The 18,979-nt window shown below is 38.1% G+C and overlaps 1 protein-coding gene across 12 annotated transcripts in view; it reads right to left on the bottom strand.

Moving 5' to 3' along the window:
* Positions 1 to 18,979, bottom strand: part of RAPGEF2 (Rap guanine nucleotide exchange factor 2) — a 259,251-nt gene that overhangs the window by 92,912 nt on the left and 147,360 nt on the right. The gene's annotated exons all lie outside the window — the stretch shown is intronic.

The following is an 18,979-nucleotide window of genomic DNA, read 5'->3' as shown; positions in this document are numbered from 1 at the left end:
GGTCTTCCAAGAGAACAAGATCATTTCTGAGATTGAAGAACAAGAGGCAAAAGAAAAGGAGAGAAAAAAAAAAAAGAAAAAAGCTAAAATGGCTGACTGCACACAGACTCCCCTCAAAAAGGCTTAACACAGAATTATATTAGTCAGGGTGGTATAAGAACCAGGCTCTAGCATTCAGCCAAGCATTGTTAATACCCTTGTTTCATCTGCAATCACACATACAGAACCCTCCAACCAAGAGAAAAAAAGAAAATGAGAGAAAGAAAAAAATCAGGGCAGAGCGTGTGAATCGGGAACTCCTCCCTAGCTGCTAATGATGCTGACAGAGTGGTGACCAGTGATCTCTGTCCCACTCCACTAACCAAGTTTGCACAATTAATCTTAGCAGCATGACACTGATGGACATTTAATTTAATGATGTCTGTCCCTCACACTCAACACAAGCATGCCTGCTAGCAAGAGAGCCACTAACAGAAACACAGCACATGCACACACACAATCTCAAAAATCATGAGTCTGAATGCAATACACCAATATAATTACATTATTGTGCTTACTTTGGAGGACCATGGCTGCAGGCAGTTGGCATAGCAACGCACAAGGAAAGCCATTTCCTGGATAGAAAGCTTCCTTTTCTAAATAAAAAATTCCTCTTAGGAAACAAACGGCATTGCTGCTTCCTGCAGAAAGCAAGGCACTGTAGTCTGTCTCTTAACCTGCAAGGCTCACACTCAATGCAGTTCTAGTGATGTAAGTGGATTTCTCTCTCACCCTCCCTCTCCCTATACACGCTGAAATATTCAGCTCAAATGGTACACACATTCCTTAAGACTCGCCCCCTCCTCTACTTAACCATTTCACTCATTAAGGTAGCAATGGACAATTCAGATAAAGTAACAAGCTCTTGCCTGTATTCTATCAGCGGCTGTAGGTTAAGCAAGTCTCAGAGGGATGGAATCCATTGATTGCTGACTCCAAATAATATCACTGAAGACAGGGTGGGAAAACGGAGCAAGGACTTACTTGAACAGCTTTCAACTAAAATATGATTTTTTTCACCAAGGTGAAGATAAAGGAATCAATGTGACCTCTATCCCATCCTCAAATATTGCTGTGCTACAGTAAACAGGTATCTATCAAAAATTTATAAAATGCATACTTGACAAGCTTTGTATACATTTAGACGATGTGATTTTCACAAACACCCATACACACACACACACACAGATGCACATATTGCCTTGCAAATAATATAAAAAATTAACCTACCCAGGTTTTTTTTTAAAAAACTGAACCAAACTTCAGAGGTAGAGAGTTGAAATAAAATGCGGATACATTATTCTATTATAAACTCTTAATTTCATGTACGTATGTAGGTATTTGAAAGACTGCATTATACTTGACAAAGAATAAGGACATTTTAATTCTGAAACACTGTCAGCTTTTCACAATCAGGTTTATCTATCAATGGCACATGTAATAGAAAATAGACAGAAAATGTAGCATTTTTAATAATTGACTTTGGAACTGTCAGTGCTTGCTGACTTGTGTTTCTTGACTACTGCCTAAGACTATACCCACCCTATTCTCTTTCCTTCTTTCTCCTAATATCTAAAGGCAACCATTCCCACCACATCACTCTTTTGGATCCTTCTTCCCATCCCCCCAACCCCTTTTCTTACATTACCCATTATCCTTCTTTTACCACGTATGCTTAACCTCTGCCCCACAACCAGAGTCCTCCCCACGAGCTTTTAAATGTGCAGGTCTCTCCCATCTCAAAAACCAAACAAAAACAGAAACATTCTCCAGACCCGGTATTTTCCTATTCCTCCACTTCCCAACCAAATCTCTCAAGAATCTGTTTTGGTTTTCGCCATTCCTCATCCCATGGAATACTTACATGATGAACCATAGTGATCCTGTTATGCCATTTCTACATCTAAGAGTTTCCTTAACATCTCTGTCCATGATCAATCCATCACAACATCTGTTTATTACATTCTCTAATTTTTCTCAAATTTAGATTTCTCTTTGTCTTTGCTGTTATCATCCCACTCCAATCATTTTTTGCCTTGAGAACTGCAAAAGTCTCCTTAATGAATTGTCTGGATTCTAACTCCATCCATCCAACCTATTTACCATACCACCTCCTGATATCTTATATAAAAACTAAAGCCTGATCATTTTGCCCTCATCCACTAAGCTCCTTTTACAAATGAAAACAAAACACTTCCATGGCTTCCCACTACTCCTGGCATAAAGACCAAAACTCTTATCATGGTCTGCAAGATTTATACATTTTCCAGACTTACACCATGCTCATGGTCACTCTCTGCACTCCCAAGTTGCAGAGGTTGCTCTTGCCTCCTTGATAGACAAAAGCGCCTTTGCACATGTTATTTCCTCTGCCTGCAACTTTCCTTCTTCCTTCCTTTCCTGACTGATGCCACCTCCACTCCCAAAAACATACTGGTGAAATACCCTCAGAAATCTCATGTTAGTGTTTATCCCTTCATTGAAGCACTGATTTACTACCGTTGTAATTCTGCATGTAGTCCCAAGAGTATTTAAGCAGTTAGTGTCTGCTTCCTCCACTACGCTCTCATCTCCACGATGGCTGGTGCCATGTCTGTCTGTGTGTACTCCTGTGTTCACCGCACAAAGCACTCACATTCTTGTTGAGTGAATGAACCTTCCACTGACTGGGAAAGGGCACTGGAAAGACCCCATTTAATCCTCTAGACTAGTTTCTGTCAAAATTCCAAATATTTTTCTATAATAGATATAACTAACAACTTAAAAGTAAACTGTTGCCAAAAGGTAGAAGCAACCCAAGTGTTCATCGACAGATAAATGTATGAATGATATTCATACAAGTGTGGTATATGCATTATTCAGCCTTAAAAAGGAATGAATTTCTATTACATGCTACACCATGGATAAAACTTGAAAACATCAAGCTAGAAATAAGCCAGTCACAAAAGGACAAATACTATATAATGCTCTACTTTAGATACCAGAGTAGTCAAATAGTCAAATTCACATAGGCACAAAGTAGAATGGAGGTTGACAGGTGCTGGGGGAAGGAGGGATTGGGGAGTTATTGTTCGATGGCATAGAGTTTTAACTTGGGAAGATCAAAAAAGTTCTGGAGATGGATGGCGGTAATGGTTGCAAAAACAATGGGAATGTATTTAATCCCACTGGCCTTTTACACTTAATGATGCGTAAAATTGTAAATTTTAATGTTACTTATATTTTATCACAATTTAAAAATGTAAATGGCAACTCAGGGATTAAATAATCAAGTTCTACACCTTCCATCTGGCCCGTGTCCCACAAAACACATATCCATGTGCCAAAACACTCCTCTCAAGGTTAAGTCAAATTACCCCCATGCTGATGGTATCTGACTTTATATATGGAGGTTTCCAATTGCTTGCCTCTCTCTGGAAAATGTGTGACTTATCTCAAGAAGGAAACTAACCTAAACGGGAAACCTGATAGATGAAGTAAAATCACACATCCTTAGGCACTGATGCTTTTCTGTGCTAAGACTTGGCATGATCTCTCTCTCAGCCTGGCTCCATGCCTACAACCTACACAACTTAAAACTCATAATTGTAATACAGAAATTTCATTATCCACACTATCTTGTATGTTGAAACACAATTATGGCAGGTTATAATATGCCAAACACTGCTAAAGAAATATAAACAAAGGATTTAGGAGAAACCCATATTATAGATTTTATACAAATAAGAAAAAATCACACTTACCTTGAAGTTCACTCTAATTTGGGTTATATTTACCCCATTCCTTAACCATTACCAAGTAGCATTAACTAGATCTGGTTAAGAAAAAGAACCATGTAAGAACTTTCTACCCTGTCAATAACATCCAATGACTTCCAAATCATCAGTAACAACACTTCAAAAAAATGGAGATTATATAGTTCAGGAAACTACTTAATGCAAAGGCTTTCCATGCTATATTTAATATCATTATATTCTTTTTTTTCCACATAAAGTATTCACTTTCTAATTACTATGAAATTGAGAAAAATGGTCTGTTCTCAGTAATGATTAATCATACTTAGAACATATACAGTGTTTAACCATAGATCTCAGTGTGCTTTACAAACATTTAATTAAACTTCATCAAAACGCAAGGGAATCAAGAGAATAATGTACTTATCTTTCATAGAAAAATAAAGTGTATAAGATTATAGAGTTAGTAGTATAGAAGAATGCAAAATAGAATTCTAGGTTTCTTAATACCACTTACTTCACTTAATAGTTAAACATTCCCTCTCCCCACTACCACAGAGGAAAAACTATAGAGGCTGGGGAAAACTTGTGGGTATAGCAGAAAGAAGTCATTCTTTGATACGAGAAAACAAGAAATTTTACAAACTGGATTTTTAGTGTTTCATTGTTTCCCCAAAAAATGTCATTTTAAAGTGCTATTTTCTATATGAGTACATCAAACTAATCAAGCACTAAGCCAATGCAAAATAAAAGATGGTAGATATGGTTAGAAGTTTTAGTTCTCTTTTCCTAAAGCCAATACATCCCCCATTAATAGTGCAATTTCTTTTAAAAGAAAAGTTGATTATCTGATAAACTTTATATTTTAACTCAATCTTACATTTTCACATCATCTGTTTCATCCTTGGGTATACCTCACACAAGTCCTTGACACACCGCACCCAAAGCAGTCACAGAGGAAATCTGGGCTAAAATTTCATTTTTCTACTTTCATAAAGTGAAATGGCACTTCTGGTTCATTATTAAAAATAATTTAATTATGATTTAAAATGTGAAAGAAACCAATGCAATGGCTGACACATATGAAATGCTAACTAAACATCTAAGTGAATCTAAATAGTCTTTAGAAACACAAAGAATCTGTTGAGTTCATGTTCAGTATCAGAAAAACCTAACTGGGAGTTCAAAAAGATCACCATGATTTACTCCACAGATACGTTTCAAGGAAATGTTAAAAAAAAAAGTTTCTGACAGCAAACTGATTATGTTGCATCTGATTTGTAATTGAAAAATTATGTGGCAACTATCTATAAGAAATATACAAAAATTATGTGGCAACAATCTATAAGAAACATTCACATGGAGTATGTTAGAAGGGAAAGATTAAAAGATGACATGACATGGAGACATGCAGAAAAACAAAGAAGCCTGTAAGTCCATGAGAAATTCCCACGTGGGGCTTTTAAAAATGCACTTACTTGAAAAACGGGCAGACTTTAGCAGCAGATTTAACAAAGCTTACTTCATTTCCTAGAATCTATCTTTTAAAAAGGCCAGACTTCACTTACAAATCTCTGCTCAAGGTTTCAGAGGTGGAGTCCTTGAACAGTGGTTGTGAATTATTTCCATGCTTTTTCTAGGGGCGAGGCCCTAGAACGAGGCCCCCCACTAATATTTCACACATTAACACGGCATATGTAAAAGAATATTATCTTTATTATTAATTTGACTGTAATATATTCCCTTGGGATTAATATGTTGCATGAGCACAATGATCTGTTAATTATCCCTCTGTTTTTATTTAAGAAAAACAGGAAATACTGCACCACAAACTGGAATTATAAGTTAGATGAGGGGAACCGCACAACACTTATCTGATATTGTCAACAACAGACTGTGCTTTATCCCTAGTGCTTGACACATAGTGGTTGTTCAAAGAATGAATGCATAAGTGATTCCATATAAACTTCAAAACTAACCTATTAAATTCCACACTTTAAGATGGGGAACCAGACACAGGATGGGTGAGTAATTGTAAAAGATGTCTAATTTCTTTACTGACAAAATCCGGAGTTTTAAATAATTTGATAGGCAAAAAGAGTAGGCTAAAACCAGTAAATTTAAATTTAACAGGAATAAATATAAAGACCTACATGAATATTATCAAAATGTCACTTGTACAAGAACAGGATGGGGAGGATCAGGCTTAAGGAACAATTCACAGGTGAGTGGGAGGTAGAAGGGGTTATCTATAAAACAGAGCAAGCCAAAAGCTCTCTCTGAGCCAATGTACAATCCCCAAAATCTTAATATAATCTCAGGTTACATGATCAGACTTATGGTATCCAGAGCAAAGAAGACAAAATTCTACTGTAATCTGCACTGTAGGGTATTACAGGACCTATGCAAACAACAGCAAGCAGTAACTGGTTTAGGAAAGCCACAAAAAGCTGGTAATATTTAATACAGAAGAAGAGATTTAAAGGGTGGATCTTTGTAAACATCTCAAACACAGTTATATAAAAATGGAATATTCATATTTACTTGTGTTGCTTTAAGAGACCTAGAAACATGAACTAAAATTATGGAGAGGCAGATTACAGCTAACCATAACAGTTTCCTAATAATTATCCCTTTCCTATAATAAATAATAACTGTTAGGATTTACTAAGTTCAAGAATTTCTTAATAATTAACCTTTTCCGGCTGGGTGCGGTGGCTCATGCCTGTAATCCCAGCACTTTGGGAGGTCGAGGCGGGCGGATCACGAGGTCAAGAGATTGAGACCATCCTGGCTAACACAGTGAAACCCCATCTCTACTAAAAATACAAAAAAAATTAGCCGGGTGTGGTGGCAGTGCCTGTAGTCCCAGCTATTTGGGAAGCTGAGGCAGGAGAATGGCGTGAACCCAGGAGGGAGAGCTTGCAGTGAGCCAAGATCACACAACTGCACTCCAGCCTGGGTGACAGAGTGACTCTGTCTAAAAAAAAAAAAAAAAATTAACCTTTTCCTGGTGGGGCACAGTGGCTCACGCCTGTAATCCCAACACTTTGGGAGGCCGAGGCGAGGCAGAAGAATCACCTGAGGTCAGGAGTTCGAGACCAGCCTGACCAATATGGACAAACTCCGTCTCTACTAAAAATACAAAAACTTAGCCAGGCATGGTGGCGCATGCCTGTAATCCTGGCTACTTGGGAGGCTGAGGCAGGAGAATCACTTGAACCTGAGAGGCGGAGGTTGTGGTAAGCCGAGATCACGCCATTGCACTCCAGTCTGGGCAACAAGAGTGAAACTCTGTCTCAAAAAATAATAATAATTAACCTTTTCCTCTATAAAATAATAACTGTTAGGATTTACTAAGTTCTTACTTTGTAGCAGGCACTGGGATACAAATTTGATACTCATTCTGTAAAGGATGAGTGTCAAATACCTGTGCTAATTGTAATTTAAAAATCTTAAAAGTAGAGGCTGAATGTTAGTGGTTACAGAAAAGAACTAAACTGCATTAAGTGGTTCAGCCAGAAGATTCTTAAGTCCTTTTACACTCTTAAGGTGGTCTTATCTAACATGGCTGTTACCAAACATCAGCTGGCGGGAAAATGCAGGTAGAAAGGCTGGTATAATATAGAATCATAGGAAAAAAAACCACTACATTAATGGAAACAAAACTGTTTGGGGATAAGATTTCCTCGTAATAATTCCTTCATTCCAAGATTTTCGCCTTTCTGTTTTGGCAGTGGGAGGGAGAATAGTAAAATGCCCCTTACTTAAAAAAAAAAAAAATTAGGCTGGGTGCCGTGGCTCACACATGTAATCCCAGCACTCTGGGAGGCTGAAACAGGCGAATTGCTTGAGCTTAGGAGTTCAAGACTAGCATGGGCAACATGGCAAAACCTCGTCTCTACAAAAAATTAGCCAGTCGTTGTGGTGCACACCTGTAGTCCCAGCTACTTGTGAGGAGAATCACTTGAGCCTGGGAGGTCAAGGCTGCACTGACCCGTGACTGCACCACTGCACTCTAGCCTGGGTGACTGAGTGAGACTCTGTCTCAAAAAATTAAAATAAATAAATAAATAATAATAAAAAACTATAGTGACAATAGGACAACAGTTTAGAAGTTTTCTTCTTAACGTCCTTACTTAAAAATTAAAAGTTGCCAAACTTAGAAATGGATTAAAGATGATTTTAAACAATAATTTGAATTATTCAGATTATATATAACTAGATACTAAGTTTCACAGAAGTTTTTTTAAAACTCTTTGATTTACTTATATTTTTTCAATATTCTTAAATATTACCAAAACACTTCCAACATTTTCTGGTACACAAGAAGCAATTTTATGAGTGGTATTTTTTTCACCTCTAAAAACTATGAATAATTTTAGACAACTGTAAATAAGTTATTTCAGTTCATTAAAGAGTCATACCTACAAAAGATCTTTCTGCAAGATTTTGGCTTTCCTTATTATATTATTAGTGGGCCTAACTTTTAAAATACACTAGTTACACGGTCATCCCTTTGTTATGAAATGGTGCTACTTACTAGTAAAAACTTATCCTATTGGAATGAAGCTAGAAAGGTTAAAAAGAAAAAAAGATAGCTGTGCTTTATTAACGAGAGATACATGGTCAGAAAAGGAAAAACACTTAACTTGTAACAAAAAGATTGATTCATCAACCAAAGTCCATAACTGCTGCAAATATAGCTCAGTCATCATTTCTGGATATTGGACATTGGACATTCTATGCCCCAGTCTCTTTCTTCAAAAGGCACTTAAATGGTGTACTTCTAAAGTGGTTAAATTATTTGATATGTATCTCCTTTGGGCCATATTTTAAGTTTAAATAACATAAAAAGCAATATATGTTAAGTTCATTTTTAAAAATGAGTAATTTCATAGATTGGGAATGGGAAAGACCTATGTCTGGCTTTCTAACATTTACTACCTGAGTGACCATGAATATTGAACATGTTACTTAACCTCTTTGGCCAGTGCATGCTTATCTACTGACAGGGAAATACAGAACTGTGGGCTAGTTTCATTGACAAAACATATCAGTAAACATCTAGCAGACTGGTGTATCATAAACCTTCAGTAAGTGTCAATTTTATTCTCTCTACAATATTCTAAAAAGTCAGCTGCATTCAAGCCTCGGCCAACCCATTAATTAATGTACAGTTGTCTGGGACTAAGTTCCTTGTGCTGATATCCTTGTACAGACCTGTTAAAGCAGGAAGATCTATAATGCCACTCCTAGAAATACTAAATAATGCTAATTTTGCAAGTTTGATCCAAAGATACCAATACCATGATTCAACCACGGTATTACTGAGACCTGTATTATCTGTTGTGCAAAGGATATACACAATGGCATATACTATCTGCTTTCAAAGACCTATTGAGTCTTCAGAAATTTAATATTTAACAAATACATTTTTATTTTTAAAAAATCTAGTGTCTGGAAATAAATATCAAACTACGTAAGTTTTCAAAATGATATAATAGTCTTTCTAAAAGAAAGTGACAGTAATTATAAATGGACGCATTAACCAACGGACTTTACTACCAGAAATAGAATTGTGCCTGCCCTTTTGTTGTAATTAAATACATTCCAGACAGGAAATGCTTCTAAATAAACTTGCCTGAAAAATAAATAAATATAGAAGACCATCTCAATATAGAAAATATTTTAAATGACACAAAAATTTCTAAAATATTTTCTTGAGAAAAAAGTCAGCCTACCGATACAGCCACATGAGTTTAAGATAACAACATTCAATATTCCTTTCTATAAATAAATGAATAAACAAAGAAAATACACACCTAATTTCTCCCTCTCCTTAGCAGCTCTAAAAAGGCATGGAGAGTATTTTACTATTCATATTTTAGTTACACTTTGAAATTGTCAGTTACTACCATTTTGATATTTAAAAACCAAAGACAATACTAGAATATTTAATTGTAAATATCAGATTATCATTATTAGAATTGCTAACAACTGGCCAGATAGTTCATGTTCATGGAAGATTATGTTACCTAGGTGTGTCATAAAGTAGCATTTCATATTATTAATACAGGAAGGCATTCAGTCATTAATTCTACAACTGACCCCCAAGACTTTAAATGGGACAGGACAAGAAACAAGAAATCGGGGATGAAAGAGCTCATATAGCCAAGACAATACTAAGCAAAAAGAACAAAGCTGGAGGCATCATGCTACCTGACTTCAAATTATACTACAAGTCTACAGTAACCAAAACAGCATGGTACTGTTACAAAAACAGACACTTAGACCAATGAAACAGAATAGAGAACTCAGAAATAAGACTGCATATCTACAACCATCTGATCTTCTACAAACCTGACATAAACAAGCAATGAGGAAAACATTTCCTATTTAATAAATGGTGCTGGGAGAACTGGCTAGCCACATGCAGAAAACTGAAATTGCTCCTTTCTTACACCTTTTACAAAAATTAACTCAAGACAGATTAAAGACTTAAATGTTGATATGATTTGGCTCTGCATCCCCAACCAAATCTCATTTTACAGCTCCCGTAATTCCCAAGTATTGTGAGAGGGACTTGGTAGGAGATGATTAAATCATGGGGCGGGTCTTTCCTGTGCTGTTCTCATGATAGTGAATGGGTCCCATGAGATTTGATGGTTTTAAAAATGGGAATTTCTCTGCACAAGCCCTCTCTTTGCCTGCTGCCATCCACGTAAGATGTGACTTGCTCCTCCCTGCCTTCCGCCATGATTGTGAGGCTTCCCCAGCCACATGGCACTGTGAGTCCAATTAAACATCTTTCTTTTGTAATTTGCCCAGTGTCAGGTATGTCTTTATCAGCAGTGTGAAACTGACTAATACAAATGTAAAACCCAAAACTATTAACAATTCTAGAAGAAAATCTAGACAATGCCATTCAGGACACAGGCACGAGCAAAGATTTCACAAAAAAACAAAACAAAACAAAACAAAAAACACCAAAAGCATTGCGACAAAAGCAAAAATTGACAAAATGGGATCTAATTAAACTAAAGAGCCTCTGCACAGCAAAAGAAACTATCATCAGAGTGAACAGATGACCTACAGAATGGGAGAAAATTTTTACAATCTATCCACCTGACAAAGGTCTAATAACCAGAGTCTATGAGAAAAAAAAAAATTTACAAGAAAAAACAGACAACTCCATTAAAAAGTGGGCAAAGGACATGAACAGACACTTCTCAAAAGACACTCATGCAGCCAACAAACATGAAAAAAACTCAATCACTGATCATTAGAGAAATTCAAATCAAAACCACAATGAGATACCATCTCACACCAATCGGAATAGCTGTTATTAAAAAGTCAAGTAACAACAGATGCTGGCGAGGTTGCAGAGAAAAAGAAACACTTACATTGTTGGTGGGAGTATAAATTAGTTCAATAATTGTGGAAGACAGTGTGGCGATTCTTCAAAGACCTAGAGGCAGAAATACCATTTGACCCAGCAATCGCATTACTGCGTATATACCCAAAGGAATAGAAATCATCCTATTATAAAGATACTCACACGCATACGTTCATCGCAGCACTACTCACAATAGCAAAGACATGGAATCAACCCAAATACCCATCAATGATAGACTGGATAAAGAAAACGTGACACATATACACCATGGAATACTCTGCAGCCATAAAAAGGAACAAGATCATGTCCTTTGCAGGGACATGGATGGAGCTAGAAGCCATTATCCTCAGCAAACTAACAAAGGAACAGAAAACTAAACACTGCATGTTCTCACTTTTAAGAGGGAGCACAGGGAGGGGAACAACAGACACTGTGGCCTGCGGGGGGGCCATACGGGGAAGAACATCAGGATACATAAAGCTAATACATGTGCTTAATACCTAGGTGATGGGTTGATAGGTACGGCAAACCACCATGGTACACGTTTACCTATGTAACAAAGCTGTATATCCTGCACATGTATCCTGGAACTTTAAATAAAATTAAACTAAAAAAAGAAATCAGAGATGAATTTCAGAAATCATGTTGGTCAGTTCAACAGTGTGCTAGACATAAACAAAATGTACTGATAATCTATGAAATGCTTACTAAAAGATTGTCTTAGAGCAAATGTATAAAAAAACCTGTTTTCTGGATGGGTTATATTTTACAGGAAGCAAATACTTTTTCCAAGACATAAAGCAAACTTAAAATCTGTTCGACCAAAATTTAAAAGTATGTATCATTAAACTCAGTGAAGTTTTAAGATTAAAAACAAAATTAACAAGATATTAATAATCCAATCAACTACTACAATAAAAGTAAAAACACAGTATGGAAGAAAATGAGACTATTTAAAAAAAAATTTATCTACCCAAAAACAATGCATGAACCTATGGTGACCCCTTATCACGTAGAATATTCATCTGGCCATTTCAGTTTTCACCAAGGGAGACCCACCATTTCAGATTTGAGTAGTTGAGACAACATTTCTGGTGCCTTTCCAAAGGCAGCTCTATCCTCTCAGACAATTATTTTGCTTTATAGTAGCAGATTACTGAAAGAATTTTGAATGTCAGAGCACAGTCATGAGTTGCCAATCACACTTTGTGGTAACAAGGGAAACTGGCCACTTATGTCTTAATATAAGAACAAGGAGACAGAAAAAGAATGAAGGCAGCACAAAGGCACCAGTAAAAAAAAAAAAATACACTATATATTCAAAATAGAGCAAAAGAAAGAGAAGAATTCTAGAAATAAGGTAAGGGGAGTTTTGAGTTTTAAAGAAGTTTTAAAAATGGCTACACGTCATAACGGCAGAATGACGGGGAATACATTCCGAGAAAGGCGTCATTGGGCAACTCTGTCTTCGTACAAACACCATGGGAGTGTACTTGCACACACCTAGCTAGGCTCCATAGGATAGCCTATTGCTCCTAGGTGACAAATCTGTACAGCATGTCGCTGTACTGAATCCTGTAGGCAACTGTAATACAATAGTAAGTATTTGTATATGTAAACATACCTAAACACGGAAAAGCTACAGTAAAAATACTGTACTATAATCTACTATGGACTACTGTTGTGTATGTGGTCGTTCACTGACAAAAATGTCATTATGCAGCATAGGACTATTTAAAGTCTCATGCCGGTGGGGCATGTTGGCTCATGCCTGTGATCCCAGCACTTTGGGAGGCTGAGGCAGGCAGATCACCTGAGGTCAAGAGTTCGAGACCAGCCTGGCCACCATGGTGAAACCCTGTCTCTACTAAAAATTAGCCAGGTGTGGTGGCACACGCCTGTAGTTCCAGCTACTTGGGACGCTGAGATGGGAAAATCACTTGAACCCACAAGATAGGGGTTGCAGTGAGCGGAGATTGTGCCACCGCACTCCCGCCTGGGTGACAGAGCGAGACTCTGTCTCACTAAAAAAAAAAAAAAAAAAAAAAGTCATGCTGTATTAGCTACAGATTTTGGACTTGTCAGCATCCACAATAGCATATGCCAATTCCTGACTATCTCCTTCCCTTAACACTCCACTGGTTCTGTTTATTTGCAGAACTCTATTATACTATGCAAATAAAATCTGAAAACCCAGTGAATCAAAGCTATAAGAGACTAGTTCACAAAGTATGGTCTCAGGACCCCTGAGGGTCCCCAAGACTCTTAAGGAGTTCGTAAAGTCAAACTATGTTTTCATTATGACATTAAAATGTTACTTGCTTTTTTCACTGTGCTCATATGCAAAAGCAAAAACGGGTAAAACCTAACTGATGTCTTAGGATATACCAAGACACTGGCATCACTACTACTATGTAACTACTGTTATTACCAATATGGTCCTTGTATTCTTTACCACCACTCACAGTGGCAAAAAAAGAAAATGCCAGTATTAAAGTGTCCTTGATAAAGCAGTATTAATTAATTACATTAAATCTCCACCCATTAGTATACGTCCTTTTAATATTCTGTATGATGAAGTGAGAAGTTTGCATAAAGCACTTTTCTTACAATGTACAATGGTTGTCTCAAGGAAAAGATGTGCAATTATTCCAGTCGTTTAAGTGAACTGGCAGCTTTTTTCACAGAAAAACATTTTCTTTTTTTTTGAGACGGAGTCTCGCTCTGCTCCCCAGGCTCACTGCCAGCTCCGCCTCCCGGGTTCACACCATTCTCCTGCCTCAGCCTCCCGAGTAGCTGAGACTACAGGCGCGCACCACCACCCCCGGCTAATTTTTTGTATTTTTAGCAGAGACGGGGTTTCACCGTATTAGCCAGGATGGTCTCGATCTCCTGACCTCGTGATCCGCCCACCTCAGCCTCCCAAAGTGCTGGTATTGCAGTCGTGAGCCACCGCGCCTGGCCACAGAAAAACATTTTCATTTGAAAGAACAAATAATAAAAAAAAAAACAACTATGGTTATTCGGAATTGGGTATCTGGCAGGTATATTCTAAAAATGAACAAAATGAGCTTGTCATTTGAAGAAAAACAGCTGATAATACTTTGCTAATGATAAAATTTGAAGTTTCAATTAAAAGAATTTTGAAAAACATATCTAACACAGTAAATTTGACAGCTTCTTAATAATTAAGGCCCTTTCTTTATGAGATCTGTGGTGGTATTAACAAATGTGATTTTTCTTTATATTGTATAATGTGCCAAAATTCAGAAGACTGTTTAACCCAGTGACCAATGCATGATGTTACAAAAGTATGCATAAGTAAAAAGATCCTTTCATTGTGCAATTAAGACCAATGGGTTTTAATAAAAGAGAGTAAGGCAAGTTACACTAACATGGTTTTAAATTCCTCATTGCAACTGATCTTTAAGAAACCACTACTGGTCAAATTTTGGTGCAGTCTTTGAAAAAACACCTACAATTATTTTTGAAAGCTGTTAAAATACTCTTCCCTTTTCCAACTACTTATGCATGTGAGGCCAGATTTTCTTCATATACTTTACATACTTCAACCAGAACAGCGTATCACAACAGATTGAATACAGACAGGAGAATCCAACTGTCTATTAGACCAATATTAAACATATTCGCTAAAGTATAAAACACTATCATTTTTCTTATAAGTTTTTGTTTTATAAAATATTTTCCCCTTAAAAACCCTCATGTTAATGTGTAATGTGTGTATTACTATTTTTAAGTTAATCAATGGATACATATTTAAAACTTTTTGTTTCAATTTCTAATGTGGTAAATAATAATAAAAGCTCATTAGAGCCAAAAAAATTTTTTAGAAGTTTAAAGGAGTCCAGAGATGAAACTGTTTGAAAACTGCTGCAACTAGAAAACAATCAGCCTCTCTTAGCTGATGTGAAAGAATGCAGTTGTCAACTGTCCTTAGATTTCCTGTTTACACCCACTTCAGCAGAACCCTCTGACTGACAACTTAATCCGCTTGCAGAATAGCTGGCCGCTCTTTCAGTCTAACCAAAGTTAATACTAAAATTTAGGCAAAAGTTTATACTACAGAGTAATTTTTAAACTGAGCTGTCAAGTATTCCTCAAAAATGCCCACTGTAAATGACATCAAGAATATCAACGATGCTCAAGTATTCTCTACATCCCAGTTGGTTAGGGATATGCTTATTTCATAAATTAACAAATGGCAAAATGATCCCTTTCTAAAAAAAACTTTCCTAAGTGTTCCAAAAGTCCTGATGATTCAAACATTTTTTTAAAGGTTCAGTTTAAATTTTTGTATAAAGAAATACAGGGCCAGACGCCTGTAATCCCAGTACTTTGGGAGGCCAAGACAGGTACATTGCTTGAGCTCAGTAGTTCAAACCCAACCTGGGCAATATGGCGAAACCCTGTCCCTACAAAAAACCACGAGTGTGCTGGCTCACCCCTGTAGCCTCAGCTACTAGGGAGGCTGAGGTGGGAGGATCTCTTAAGCCTGAAAAGTGGAGTTGTGTGTCCGGAATTGGCGGGTTCTTGGTCACGTTGACTTCAAGAATGAAGCCACGGACCCTCAAAGTGAGTGTTACAGTTCTTAAAGATAGTGTGTCCAGAGTTTGTTCCTTCAGATGTGCCCAGAGTTTGTTCCTTCTGGTGGGTTCGTGGTCTCGCTAACTTCAGGAGTGAAGCTGCAGGCCTTCGCAGTGAGTGTTACAGCTCTAAAAGGCACACCTCTGGAGTTGTTTGTTCCTTCCGGTGGGTTCGTGGTCTTGCTGACTTCAGAAGTGAAGCTGCAGACCTTTGCGATGAGTGTTAACGGCTCTTAAAGAGGTGGCACACCCAAAGTGTAAACAGCAGCAAAATTCATTGCAAAGAGCAAAAGAACTAAGCCTCCACAGCGTGGAAGCAGACCGAAGCAGGTTGCGGCTGCAGACTGGGCAGCCTGCTTTTATTCCCTTATCTGACCCCACCCACATCCTGCTGATTGGTCCATTTTACAAAGAGCTGATTGGCCCATTTTACAGAGAGCTGATTGGTCCGTTTTGAAAGGGTGCTGATTGGTGCATTTACAATCCCTGAGCTAGACACAGAGTGCTGATCGGTGCATTTACAACCCTCTAGCTAGACATAAAAGTTCTCAAAGTCCCCACTAGATTTGCTAGACACACAGCACTGATTGGTGCATTTACAAACCTTTAGCTAGACACAAGAGTGCTGATTGGTGTGTTTACAATCCCTGAGCTAGACACAGAGCACTGATTGGTGCATTTACAAACCTTTAGCTAGACACAGAGTGCTGATTGGTGCATTTACAATCCCCTGGCTAGACATAAAAGTTCTCCAAGTCCCTACCAGATTAGCTAGATACAGAGTGCTGATTGGTGCATCCACAAACCCTGAGCTAGACAGAGTGCTGATTGGTACATATACAATCCTCCAGCTAGACATAAAAGTTCTCCAAGTCCCCACCGGGCTCAGGAGCCCAGCTGGCTTTGCCTAGTGGATCCCACGCCAGGGCTGCAGTGGAGCTGCCCGCCAGTCCCGCACTGCACTCTTCAGCCCTTGGGCAGTTGATGGGGACCGGGTACTGCAGAGCAGGGGACGGCAACCGTTGGGAAGGCTCAGGCAGCACGGGAGACCACGGGGGGTGGGAGGCTCGGACATGGCAGGCTGCAGGTCCCCAGCCCTGCCCCATGGCGAGGTAGCTGAGGCCTGGCGAGAATTCAAGTGCAGGGCGGGCGGGCCGGCTGGCAGTGCTGGGGGACCCGGCGCACCCTCCACAGCTGCTCGCCCAGGTGCTAAGCCCCTCACTGCCTGGGCCAGCAGCGCCAGGGGGCCGCTCTGAGTGCGGGGCCGGCTGAGCCTGTGCCCACCGGGAACTCGCGCTGGCCCGTGAGCGTGAGGCGCAGCCCAGGTTCCCACATGCGCATCTCCCTCCACACCTCCCCGCAAGCAGAGGGAGCCGGCTCTGGCCACGCCCAGCCCAGAGAGGGGCCCCCACAGCGCAGTGGCGGGCTGAAGGGCTCCTCCAGGATGGCCAGATTGGACGCCGAGGCCGAGGAGGCGCCGAGAGCGAGCAAGGGCTGCTAGCACGTTGTCACCTCTCAGTTGCAGTGGCTGAAATGACGCCACTGCACTCCAGCTTGGGTGACAGAGCAAGGGACCCTCTCCAAAAAAAAAAGAAGACTGCTAATAATTGGTGAAAGGGAAATGTCACAACTTATTTTGAGGTTTTATTTTCTAATACCCTCAAATGCCTTCTGCATTGTATTGAAACCACAAATGGCAGATTACCATTGACATAAGACATCTGAGTAAAAATCAAGACAGCCTGAGTATTTTCTTTTTCATCCTCAAATATTTCCCTTTGTAATTACTCCACTATTTATCCAAATTGGCAATTCATATTACAGATTTGGTCCACTCTGCTGCCATACCATTTCTCCCCTAGGCCAGCTATTCCAAATGTTATATTGCATCCAACTACCACCTGTCTTCCACTTAATTATTATTATTTTTATTTTTCCATAAGTTATTGGGGTACAGGTGGTATTTGGTTACATAAGTAAGTTCTTTAGTGGTGATGTGTGAGATTCTGGTGCACCCATCTCCCGAGCAGTACACACTGCACCATATATGTTGTCTTCTGTCTTCCACTTGAAAGAAAGGAAGATTTAAGGGGGTGGGAGAGGATATCTGATCATTTACTGAGTCCATAAGAAACTGCTATAATACAATTATTTAGTAAGGTTTTAAAAATAGATTCTACAATTACTTTTTGCCAAAATATCTTTAAAGGTATTTTTTAGCCTATGTGTAATTTTATTTTACTTTTTTGCCTTGATATTTCCCAATACGAGTAATTTTAATTATCACAAAGGATGCTAGGCAGTACATCTGTAAAATGGATATGCTCAGTCAGTCCAGTTTACTACTAATATACTTAACCCTACTGAGCTGTATCATAAAAATGTTAAGATGGTAACATTAATGGTATCTGGGTTTCTTTAACCAAAAAAGAAAAACAATTAACTTATGTATTTTAAATAGGTGAATTGTATGGCATGTGAATTATATCTCAAGCTGTTACTGTGAAAAAGAAGTGGAGGTTTGTCCCTGATCAGTTAAAAAAAAAAGTTTACTATTAAAATAGTATAGATAATACTGACTAAATGACTAAATTTTTCAGAGAAAATAAGGGGGAAATTTTATATAGATAAGTATGTATAGCATTATTAGGCATTTTTTAATTATCTTAATATAAATAATTAAAATATTTTCTTTCACAAGTGATTTAAAACCTAACATCTATATAGTCCATAAAATGCTAGAGTTTTGTCCAGAAGTCAGCAATATCTTCCAGCTAACAGAGAGGCATTTCAGGCTAATAATGTTTTAAAACTGCATTCAAAACCAAAAGAGAGTATTTCCAATCACCTGATATTTCAAACAGTGAAAACAGACAACTTACAACAGACAACTGTAAAAAGATCAATTCAGCACTGGCAGGAAATAGGTCTGAATATCAAAGTAGATTTTTCCAAAAAAAAAAGAGACTTTTTTTTAAATCAGCATGTAGCTCTGCAAAATCTCATGACCAAAAAAAAAAAAAATCACATGAGAAGAAATGAAACAGTCGAAGATGAAAAGCATCTTCGCTGTTGCAATTAAAAGCTAAATTTTAGCCAAGTATATTTAAAACATGTACAAGCACAGAGAGCCACCAGTATTCACAAGGAGAGGCAAGACAAAGTGACAGTGATCTTTTCGACAAATAAATTGCTTGAAATAT

This window comes from Pongo pygmaeus, chromosome 3 (assembly GCF_028885625.2).
Source record: "Pongo pygmaeus isolate AG05252 chromosome 3, NHGRI_mPonPyg2-v2.0_pri, whole genome shotgun sequence".
In the NCBI taxonomy this organism is placed as follows: Eukaryota; Metazoa; Chordata; class Mammalia; order Primates; family Hominidae; genus Pongo; species Pongo pygmaeus.
The sequence above is the reverse complement of the archived record's forward strand: the minus strand, read 5'-3'. Positions and strand labels throughout refer to the sequence as shown.